The 12426-nt window shown below is 42.1% G+C and overlaps 1 protein-coding gene across 1 annotated transcript in view; it reads left to right on the forward strand.

The window, feature by feature from the left end:
- LOC105491310 (zinc finger protein 23) overlaps positions 1-12426 on the forward strand; it is a 31571-nt gene that overhangs the window by 3723 nt on the left and 15422 nt on the right. The window lies entirely within an intron of this gene.

The following is a 12426-nucleotide window of genomic DNA, read 5'->3' on the forward strand; positions in this document are numbered from 1 at the left end:
CTAAACCCCATGATTGTGATGAGATTGGGAAGCCCATTGTAACACTGGAGAGCCCAGGTTATATCAGACACCACCAGTAGATAGAAGTTTTAACAACTTGAGCTCTGTAACAAAAATCTCATTGTACTACAAAATTATGTCTGCACCAGTGACTCCATTCTCAGGAAGAGTCTTAACTGGGAAACTAAAAGCTTTCACTCTTAAAGCTTTCATTTTCTGTTTATTCAGTTTTTTATTTGGAATGGATGCTACTCTAGGCCTTAAACTGGGAAATGCCAGGCTATTGTAGCTATTATAGCTTGGCATTTGCCATCTTAATTCCTAGGACAGCATGCCCACTTTGCCCTTTGCCCTTTGCCCTGGCTAGGGAGCCAAGGAAATGCCACGGTTCTCGGTCATAAGACACACTGCAGAGATCTCTCAGTAGGAAAACAGCTGGCCCTTTGGTGATGAATGTAAACTGCACCCTTTTTTTCTCACATGTGCCCTTCTGCTGCCAGCCAGTGTTGGAATCTCCCTACCCAATTCCAGACTGACTTACTTACTCAGTCTAGCACCTGGGTGGCTTCACCACCTCTTCCTTACTTGTCAGCAGATGGATGAGCAGTTGTATCATGTGCTTGGGTTGACCAATGAATGATAGACTTGGGGAATTAAGTAAACACTTTTTAATTGAAGTATAACACAAACACAAAAATGCATGAGTCAGCCAGGCGCGGTGGCTCACACCTGTAATCCCAGCACTTTGGGAGGCTGGGGTGGGCGATTCATGAGGTCAAGAGATGGAGACCATCCTGGCCAACAGGGTGAAACCCCGTCTCTACTAAAAATACAAGAATTAGCTGGGCGTGGGGGTGCGTGCCTGTAGTCCCAGCTACTCGGGAGGCTGGGGCAGGCAAATCGCTTGAACCTGGGAGGCGGAGGTTGCAGTAAGCCGAGATTATGCCACTGCACTCCAGCCTGGCGACAAAATGAGACCCCTTCTCAAAAAATAAAATAAAACCGTGAGTCATGGTTGTACAACTTGAATTTTTACAAAGAACATAGCCTTATACTCGCCAAGATAAATTAATAGAACACAGCACCTTACAAGTCTCCCTGTACCTTATTATAGTCCGTACAGAACCTCTACCCTGACTTCTATCACCAGAAATTATTTTGCCTGTTTTTGTTCTTTTGTGTCAATGGAATCATCAGTACAGATTCATTCTCATTGCTATGTAGTATTCCATTACATTAATATACCACAATTTATTGCTTATTGTTGGTGGGCATTTGGGTTATTTCTAGGGGGATCTTTTTGAAGGCAGAAAATCTGAAAGCCACTCAGAAAAAAAAACCGGTTAAAGTAACCATGGTTAGGGACTGCTTCAAATGGTGCTGCATCAACCCAGCTGCCCTGTAGTAAATAACAGCAGATATCTATCTATCTATCTATCTATCTATCTATCTATCTATCTATCTATCTATCTATATCTTTTTTTGGCACTTAACAGGTGACAGAGACTTTCCTAGTCACTACACACATTTACTCAATATGATAACTTTATGAAGAGTGTGCTATAATTAGCTCCATGTTACAGCTGAGAAGACATTAATTAGGTTTCCTAAGGACACAGTAGTGGAGTAGGTATTCAAACACAGGCAGTCTGGTTTCAGAACTCATGTTCTAGCTGTTGTGCAGTATGGCCCTATAGAAGTTGTATGTAAAGTATGTGACACTGTGTCTTGGTAAAGGAAGAGAGATTGTTGGAAGAAACAGATGTGGTCCTTAGGGGTGGAGGCGAATATTAGGATCAAGTCAAGATGGGGAGGCTGCATTTGGTTTCACACAATGGGAGGTGGAGAATTGGCATCAGAGAGGAAATGATAGGTTGAGATAGAATCATAAAATATGTCCAGTACAAACTGTCCCACTAGAGTTGTCATTGAGGGAGGTAGCATGCCTCTAGTGGGGAGAGGATCTGGTTCTTAGCACTGCCTCCCTGTCTTATTGGCTGTGTACCTCTCAGCACCGTCTGAAAATGGATGTCTTCATATCATGTACCTGAACCAGAGAGCTGGCTCCGCTGAGGTCCAAGTGAGCTTTGTACCTGCCGCCCCGACCACCCCACTTCAGCTTTGAGGTATAGGGATAGCTAAGTGAGGTTTGTTTCCTTTTCTCTGTTCTTCACTACTGAGTAGTTAGCTCCCTTGGACCCTGACCCCAGTGCCACTGTCAGGAAGCCCCCTCGAATTGAGTAACTGTCCTTGAATCAGTTATGATTAATGTATTAGTTTGCTTTGGCTTAACAGAAATCGATTCTGACAGTTCTAGAGGCTAGAAGTCTGAACACAATTTCCCTGGGCAGAAGCAGTTTGTCAGCAAAGCTACACTCCCTCAGAAGGCTCTGGGGCAGAATCTGGTCTTTCTTTAATCTGCTGGTGGCTGCCGGCATTCCTTAGTGGCAACATCACTCCAGTCTCTGCTGTCTTCACATCACCTTCTTTGTGTCCAGTCTCCCTGGTCTCTCTCTCATAAAGGCATTTGTGATAGCATTTAGGACTCATCCAAATAGTCCAGGATAATTCCTTATCTTAGGACCCTTAATTTAGTGACACCTGCAAGAACTTTGCCATTTAGGGCAACATTCACAGGTTCCAGAAATCAGGACCTGCTATCTTTGGATGGCTGTTACTCAGCCCACCACCGTCACTGAGGTTCATCTGTATATATCAGAAAACCCCTAAACAAGACACCCTAATACAAGATAGAATTTTTCTCAGGAGTCTCGAGATAGCCCAGGGCAGCTAAGGGAGTTCTACAATGTTAGTGGGGACTGAATCTCCTTCCAAAGTACTACTTGGCTATCCTCAATGGGGCCATTATCCTCAAGGTCCAAGGTGGCTGCTAGAACTCCAACCATCAAGGGCTTGTTCCAGACAGTAGAGGAAGGGGAAGAAGAGCATGCCACTTTGCCTTAAAGAAGACTTTCTGTAAGTACCACAGAACACTTCCAGTTAAATGTTTATTTCAAGAACTTAGTCACATGACTATACCTGGCTCCCGAGGACACTACATCCTTCAGTTGAGTGGCAGTGTACTACATCAAATAACTTCGAGACTTTGTTTAGGAGGAGGAAGGAGAACAAGTGTTTGAGTGGGTAGCTAGCAGCCTCTGCCATGGCGCATGACTGCCATCGAATTCTACATGTCTAAAAGCTTTGGATAAGGAAAAAAAATTGGTGTACAGCTGGCTGTGCTATTTGAATTTCAGTGTGCATAACAACTCTAGGATAGGTGCTATATTTATCCCCAGTTTACAGGTTGGGAACAGTGAAATCCAGCAGATTGATGGGAGAACAGAGCAGATGCCTCTGAGATGCACGCCCATCACTTTGGCACACCTCTTGCTTTTGCTGTAGCTGTGGTGAACAGTTGTATGTGAACTTAGATCTCCCCTTGCACTGCTCAGACACTCCACATGCCTTCTGACATTCTGCCTCAGGCACTTTTCCAGAGCTCACTCAACTATGAAGCACAGCCTGTGAATACATAGGGCAAGTTAGCAATCCCAGAAAAACCCTTAATGATGCTGGACAAGAGCTTCAGGATAAAGGTTCCAGTTTCCCACCTTTCAAGTGGACAATTAGAGGAGGAATTCTTTATTCTTTTCTGGAGGTCCCAGCGCTCATAGCATCAACCTTTAGAACACTTTATATTGTCATTTCCTCCTATCCTGTCTCACTCCTTGGGCTCTTTTAGTCCTGCTTCCTGGGATCATCTCCTGAATAAATGTGCATTCGAGTCCTTGTCTCAAGCCCTGCCTTCAGGGAAACCCAAACTAAAGGAGTGAGACAGAACTTTCAGGCAATAAGAATGTGTCTTATATTCCAGTAGTGAATATTAGTCTACTCAACTGAAATTCTTTAGATGTTAGAGGATGGCCCAGATGAGCTTTTTTTGTGATGAAATCTCATTCTGTTTTCAGTGGTGGCTGCACATTTCTGATTTCTACTTCAAAGAAGCTTCCTCTCAGAGCAACTATGCTGTGGGGCACAAAGTCTATCTGTGTGTCACTGAAGTGCATAATCTTAGATAGACTAAGTTGTTTAAATAACTGTAGCTCTGTGTGGCCAGGAGTTAAAACATGGTAAATATCACAGTTATCAACTTGTAAGGAGGACCTGGCAATGAATGTCCCTCAGATTATCAACTAAAACAAGCACTTGGAGCCATGCAGATAAAATAATCCTTAGAAGTGTGCCACATACAATAAATGATTTTATTAATTACTCACATTTTTTTCTTTTTTTTTTTTTTTTTGACACAGGGTCTTGCTCTACCACCCAGGCTGGAGTGCAGTGGCACGATCATGGCTCAAACTGCAGACTTGACCTCCCAGGCTCAAGTGATCCTCGTACCTCAGCCTCCCTAGTAGCTGGGACTATAGGCATGTGCCACCACACCCAGCTTTTATACATACATATATATATATATATATATATATATATATATATATATATATATATATATATATTTATTTATTTATATATTATTATTATTATTTTTTTTTGAGATGGGGTCTCACTTGTCACCCAGGCTGGAGTGCAGTGGCATGATCTCGGCTCACTGCAACCTCTGTCTCCGGGGTTCAAGCGATTCTTCTGCCTCAGCCTCCTGAGTAGCTGGGACTACAGGCAAGTGCCACCAAGTGCCTGGCTAATTTTTGTATTTTTAGTAGAAATGGGGTTTTACCATATGGGCCAGGCTGGTCTCGAACTCCTGACCTTGTGATCCGCCCACCTCGGCCTCCCAAAGTGCTGGGATTACAGGCATAAGCCACAGTGCCCAGCAGTTTATGTATATTTTGTAGAGACAGGGTTTCACTATGTTGCCCAGGCTGATCTAGAACTCCTGAGACCAAGCAATCCTCCCACCTTGGCTTCCCAAAGTGCTGGAATTACAGACATGGGTCACTGTGCCTGGCAACAATTATTTGGTGACTTCTGTGTGCTAAGCAACATGCTAGATGATAGCACATGATGACAGAACATGTTACTGATGAACAACATGGAACTTCTCTCCAGTTCGTGGTGCTACTGCCCTGTTCTGAGCCACCAACATTTCTTTCCTAGACTACCACAATTGCTCATAAGGAGCCTCCCCACTTCTGCTCTTGAATCTTTCTAATCTGTCTGCCAGTCAGCAGCCAGAGTGTGCTTTTTAAAATATGAAACATAGCATGCTTTTCTTAAAACATTTCAGTGGGTTTCCATTGACCGTGGAATAAAATCCGAACTCTTTAACATGGCCTGCAAAGCTGTAATGACATCGTGGCGTAGCACTTCATCCCTCTTCTCTCCCCATGATGTGTCAAGCTTTGTTTTTTTTTTCTTTCTTTTTTTCCCCCACTGAAGGGCCTACACATGTTATTCCTCCTGCCCGGAATGCTGTCTCTTTGATTATGTGCCCAGATATTTCATTCTTATCTTTCAGGTCTTAGCCCAAGATCACTTCCTCAGGTCTTTCCTTACCTCCAAGTTAAAATGGTATTCCCTTCATATTATCTCCTAAACACCTTGCTCTTTACCTCCCTCACACAAATGAAAGTTTACAGTAATATATTTATCCAGGTGTGGATTTACTTAAAACTTGTGTCCCCCACTACACTCTATGTTCTACAAAGACTGTAACATGTAAGCTTTGTTTTTCTTCATCTACAAAATAGATATAATACCTTTTGGATCTTCTTCAGTATGGATGTGAAGAAAGCATTACATAATAAACATAAATGTGTCTAATAATAAGGTACAATTCTGATGAAAGATGTCTTTGGGCCAGGCATGATGGCACATGTCTATAATCCTAGCACTTTGGGAGACTAAAATGGTTGGATCACTTGAGGCCAGGAGTTCCAAACCAGCCAACGCAGCATAGCGAGACCCCATCTCTACAAAAAAGAGAAAAGAAAAATGTTTTCATGGCTCAGAACACCTGAATGCAAGCTAACTCACTAGGAAAGGAGTATAAGGTAGTTGAATAAAGCAATTGGGACACACGAAGTTTCAAATTTTATTGCATTTTTATTATGTTCAAATAGTGTTGAGGTAATTTATTGTTAACAACAAGAACAATACATAGTTCCTTGTCTTTTAAATCTTTCAGGCCGGGCGTGGTGGCTCAAGCCTGTAATCCCAGCACTTTGGGAGGCCGAGACCGGCGGATCACAGGTCAGGAGATCGAGACCATCCTTGCTAACATGGTGAAACCCCGTCTCTACTAAAAAATACAAAAAACTAGCCGGGCGAGGTGGCGGGCGCCTGTAGTCCCAGCTACTCGGGAGGCTGAGGCAGGAGAATGGCGTGAACCCGAAAGGTGGAGCTTGCAGTGAGCCGAGATCCGGTCACTGCACTCCAGCCTGGGCGACAGAGCGAGACTCCGTCTCAAAATAAATAAATAAATTAATTAAATCTTTCAAATACAAATAATTTATGTTTACAAAAATTTTTACGACGTAAGAAAGCTTCCCAAAAGAGCCTCTCTTAGCCATTTGGGTCCACAATAAATTCTCATCCTTGGAATCTCTGGATTTTGAGGCAGAGTGATAGAGAAGACAAGTAGAAACTGGGGCACTGGGTGATATATGTCAGGTTCTGACCAAATGAGTTCAAAGAAAGGAATAGGGTGAGATTAAGTGTCTGGATATCAGGCTTAAAATATAGCCAGCAGGGGAGGCCGGGCATGGTGGCTAATGCCTGTTATCTCAGCACTTTGGGAGGCCGAGGCGGGTGGGTCACCTGAGGTCAGGAGTTCGAGACCAGCCTGACCGATATGGTAAAAACCCATCTCTAGTAAATGTACAAAAATCAGCCAGGCGTAGTGGCGGGCGCCTGTAATCCCAGCTACTCGGGAGGCTGAGGCCAGAGAATCGCTTGAACCCGGGAGGTGGAGGTTGCAGTGAGCTGAGATCGTGCACTGCACTCCAGACTGGGTGACAAGAACAAGACTCCTTCTTAAAAAAATAAAAATATATATAGTAAGAGGGGACCAACACACCAGGTTGGAGGACAATGGTTCTGAGGCCAGCCCCAGAACCTTGGAGAGCTCCACAGACACCGTACTGAGTCGTAGCTAGCACCTTGGACAGCACCACGGTTTTTCTGTTTTCTACTGCTGTCCTTTGTACCTGGATGACACTATAAACACACGTTGCAGTGGTCACGGTTAATTTCCTGGGACTTTCGACTCCTGTGTACCTGGCAATTGTAATTCTCTAAAATCAGCAGTCTTTTAGAAGGTTCTTTATGACACGGTGGGGGTTGAGATTCTTTCTCTTCCTTCTAGGAACTTCAGCATCAGAGCTGATAATTGGACCAACTCCCTTGGGAGGTCTATGGGATTGGTACCTAGTATCATTGTGTTATTCTGGAGGCCAACGTCCTTCAAGTTGGGGGAAAATGTGTAATACCTGGTTGTACTATGTAAGGAAGAATGCTCAGGGCCCTTCCTAGGGACATATAAGCAAACTATCAGGGAATACACGTGAGAAAGATGGTATGTTGTATTGATTTGGAGATAGGGCTTGATTCTTTTTCACACCCTCTCCTCACTTGTTAACCCCAACCTGTTAACCTATTTTCAGAAACATACAATGGATTGGATCTGCTTTCTCTGGTAAAAAGCTTCTGAACTTCATTGTTGTTAGCAAGTTTCTGTGAGGTTATGCACAAAAAACTTTGAAGGAGTTTGGCACTGTAGGTCTTTCTCCTAGTTATAATATGTCATATTTACAAACTTATGCATTACTAACGTCCTTATTGACAAATAAAAAAGTGTAATCAGGTCCACAAATAATTTAGAGGAGGGGAAAAGTTAACATTAATTGAGCAACTACTGAATCCCAGTCCCTGTTGTATGTACTTTAAGTAAAAAAATATATGTAGTATTTACAGCAACTGTGCACTATTATCTCATTTTTCAGATGAATCAATGGAATTTCAGAAAAGCTAAGTGGTTGTCCAAGGTCTCATAGCTAGTAGGTGAAGAAATCAGGACTTCTCAGTCCTGTACATTTATTTTAAATTTTCTTTTCTCTGTGTTTCTTTTTGAATAGTTTCTATTGCTATGTCTTCAAATTCACTCATCTTTTTTCTATAATGTCTAATCTGCTGTTAATCCCATCCAATGTATTTTTATTGCACATTATAGGTTTTCATCTTTAGAAGTTTGATTTGGGTCTTTTTTATATCTTTCATTTCTCCACCAAACTTTTAGATGTATCAGATGTGGTTGTAATAACTTTTAAATGTCATTGGCTATGAGTTCTGTTGTGACTATTTCAGAAGTCTCTCAGGATTAGTTTTTAATGTAATTTCTTGAATTGTAAGTTACTGGTCCAAGTAGGTAGTATTAATTTAAACTCTATACTTAATGATGCAAACTATGATTATAAATTTTTAGAAGACATTTCTATTACCACTTCAAAGCTTAGGCAAGGATCACAAGATTCTTTGTTATCTCTCTTTGTTCATGAGATTTTAAAAAAAATTATCCTTTCATGAGTCCAGGCATTTGGATGAGTATATGTGTGTGAGAAAAGTCTCTGTTCCTATTCCTTGTTCCTATAATATGCCTCCTGCATATTATAATTCTTTCTCAGATATCAAGACTTACAACTCTTCACCATTCCCACTCCTGTTGGCCAAAGCATCAGCTGAGCTCTTCAGTCCAAACCAACCCCTCTGGTTTTAGTTTCTTGTTTGGTTTTGGTACCTGGGTACACTTTCCTGTGAGTTAAGTATTTAAAATCATGTTGAGTGTTATATCTTATTCTAAATTTCTAGATTCTAGTTTATATTATTTGCTACATTGCCCTCAATAGAATTCTGCCTAATAATATTTATTGTCTTAAACTTATTGTTGTGAGATACTAATATAGCTTTGCCATTTTTCCTTTAACTTAATACTTGTCAGATATATCTATTTTCCATTCTTTGACTTTCAATACTTGTGCATTCCTAAGTTTCAGTAGTACCTTATAAGCATCTTCCTTCCTTTCTTCCTTCTCTTTCCTTGTCTTTTCTTTCTTTTCTTTCTTTCTTCTCTTCTCTTCTCTTTCTCTCTCTCTCTCTTTTTCTTTCTTTTTTTGACAGTCTCACTCTGTTGCCCAGGCTGGAGTGCGGTGGCATGATCTTGGCTCACTGCAATCTCCGCCTCTTGGATTCAAGCAATTCTCCTGCCCCAGCTTCCCCAATAGCTGGGATTACAGGTGTGTGCCACCACGCTGGGCTAATTTTTGTATTTTTAGTAAAGACAAGGTTTCACCATGTTGGCCAGGCTGGTCTCGAACTCCTGAGCTCAGTTGATCCACCTGTCTTGGCTTCCCAAAGTGCTGGGATTATAGGCATGAGCCACTGTGCCCAGCCACTTCTAATATTTTTTCTACGTAAACTTTAGAATAATTTTCACAAGTTTTAAAACAAATCCTATAGGGGTCTTATTTAGTATAACGTTGGACTTATGGATTAAATAAAGAAAACTATCCTTCTTACTGAAGGATTACCTGTGCCTTTCCATTTACACAAGGGGTTTTCATTGGTTTAGTCCCCAAATGTTTAAAATTTTCTTGATCTATGTCTTATACATTTATTCGTAAACTTATTCCTATATATGTTTGGTTGCTTTGAGAATAAGACCTCACCCTACCCTAGTACATTTCTCCACATAGATTAAATGATTTGTTCACAGAACTCACAACGTCAATAAGTAAGTAAAAATTTTATAGCATGAAAACAGCTTTGAACTCCTGGAATGAACATCAACCAGACTGTTGTTTTGCCACAGTTTTAACAAGAAGAAGCAGGCAAAGCCATCTTTACTCTGTCCCATTAAAACTGGAAACAACAAGAAAGATTTTTCCTTTTTTGAGACAGAGGTTTGCTCTTGTTGCCTGGGCTGGGGTGCAATGGTGCAATCTCAGCCCACCACAACCTCCGCCTCCTGGGTTCAAATGATTCTCCCGCCTCAGCCTCCCGAGTAGCTGGGAATACAGGCATGCGCCACCACGCCCAGCTAATTTTGCATTTTTAGTAGAGACAGAGTTTCTCCATGTTAGTCAGGCTGGTCTCGAACTCCCAACCTCAGGTGATTCCCCCCACCTCAGCCTCCCAAAGTGCTGGGATTACAGGTGTGAGCCACCACGCCCTACCAACAAAAAAGATTATGTTAAAACATGAGAAGATTGTCAGCTTTCCCTGGTGGTCAGAGAGGAAGGGCTTTGGGGAGGTCTTGGGGCTGTAGGACAAAGGGTGCAGGAGAAGAAGCCTTAGAGCTGAGCAGGAGGAAACTGATACTACATGGCTGCAGGCCTGGTGTGGAAATGAATTTCTAGAATGCTGTGGTTGAAGAGCCAGCTTAATTTTTTAACTGTTGTGTTGTGTGACTTTTCCATCCTTTCTCATTCTAGGGGTATTAGTTAGACTATGGGCTTGGAAATTAATTTGAAGAACCCAAATAAATGTGGTTTAAATTTGATAAAAGTTTATTTCTCTCTCATGTATCATCAGAAAATAAGCCATCTGGGGCTGATATAGCAGCTCTGTGACTCCTCCTTTTGGTTGCTCTGTCATCCCCAGCAGCCATACCCTTATTCACATGGTCCAAAATGCTCTGATGCTCTCCCTTGTCAACATTCCACCGGGTCGATGAAGGTTTGGGGCCAGGGAGGGCATGTCCCTTGTCTTTAAGGACACAGCACCACATTTTCTTACGTTTGCCAGAAGTTGGTCACATGGACACACTTTGCTTTAAAGAATGCTGGAAATGTGTGCTTCTTCCCTGACCTCTTACGTTCCTTGTTAGAAATTCTGTAACCATATAAGAATGGAAGAACAGGGGTTGACAGATGAGAACTGATCTCTATCTCTCCAGACCTACCGTAGAGCTCTTGAAACTTGGTTTGTGCATTATTATCTCATTTTTCTGGTATGTCTGAAGTAGAGTAGGAGTTTTGTGGTTATTTAGAGAGCTTTATGTTCTCATCTGTAAAATTATGCAATGGGTTTGTGATGCAAACATTTGGGGCCAGCATTTATGTGATCTGCTGATTCCTTCCTATTTCTTTCAACAAGTCCTCACTCCTGATTTCTGACCCTAGAAAGACGTGAAAACCAGAAATTATTGACAAGAGCAACGTAATCCCCAGCTATTACTCTGCCCAGTCATTTTCTTAATGAGCTCATTTTGGAAAACAGTGAAGATCAGGGTCAGGGCAAGGCAGAGAAGGGCACCTGCCCATGGTCACTGTCATGGTCCAAGGCATAAGACATATACTACCCTTGGGGACACACAAAGTAGGCTTCTGCCTAAGAGTTAGGGCTGGAGCCTTTGGACCATTGTCAACAACAAATGTTTATTGCTCTCCTTCTTTCTGCCAGGTTATTCTCTAGCTGAGGATGATGATGTTGAACAAGATAGACATAGTGTCTGTTCCCTGAAGCCACCAGAGAAGACAGACATATAAATAAGCTATAACCTTAAATAAGTACACAATGCTGTGATGGCACATAAATGAGTGTCCTGCCTTATTCTGGATGATCAGGGAAGGCTTGCTTCCCATGCAAAATTGGATTTGAGCTCACACTTCCAGTAACAGTCAAGATGGAGGGTAGGAATGGGAAGGGAAGGGCATTCTAGATTTAGAGAACAGCATTTTTAGCATGCAGGGCTGAAGTGGAGTCAGGGAATGAATGGGAGTGATAAGAGGCCACAGAGGCAAGCGGGGGCCAAATACCAGTCTCCCAGTGCAGCAGCTTTGGATGGTGTTGGTACCCAGTGCTGGAAGGAAGAAAAGCCTACATTACCAGGGTTGGGGGGGTGTGAGGGGGTGGGGAATTTAAGGGTCATTCAATCCAGTGGCTTTTAGTACTGTCTGCCTTCCCCCAGAGCTCATTTTGGAATTTTATGGTAGGTATTTTGTTATATTTGGTGTCAGTGGTAACATTGCTGCTAGCGTTGTGGATGGGAGCCAGGATCCTGCAATGTACAGGACAGTCCTGCCCATTGAAAAAAATGTTCACACTTTCAAATGTCTTGAACATTCAGGTAGGTGAAAATTCTGTGTCTAAATTATCTGAATCTAAACCTGTTTTCTGGATAAACATGTATTTTTGCACAGTTTTAACATACACTGATGTTCCAGGAATGTAATTATTGTATAATCAAGAGACGATTGTCCTGTGTTTCATTCAGAACTTCACCAAAACGTGTTTGCCACTTTGGATCACAATTTTGTGATTTTTGAAACAATGTAAGTCACAGCTTTGTGGCTGTGGCATTCAGACAACGTCTATGTGTAAAGGCGACCACCTCATTAGGTCTCCTGCAGCAGCCAAGACCAAACACATTGAAGTATGTGACAGATGACGTTCCTCTTTTTTTTCTAT

This window comes from Macaca nemestrina, chromosome 18, assembly GCF_043159975.1.
Source record: "Macaca nemestrina isolate mMacNem1 chromosome 18, mMacNem.hap1, whole genome shotgun sequence".
Lineage (NCBI taxonomy): Eukaryota > Metazoa > Chordata > Mammalia > Primates > Cercopithecidae > Macaca > Macaca nemestrina.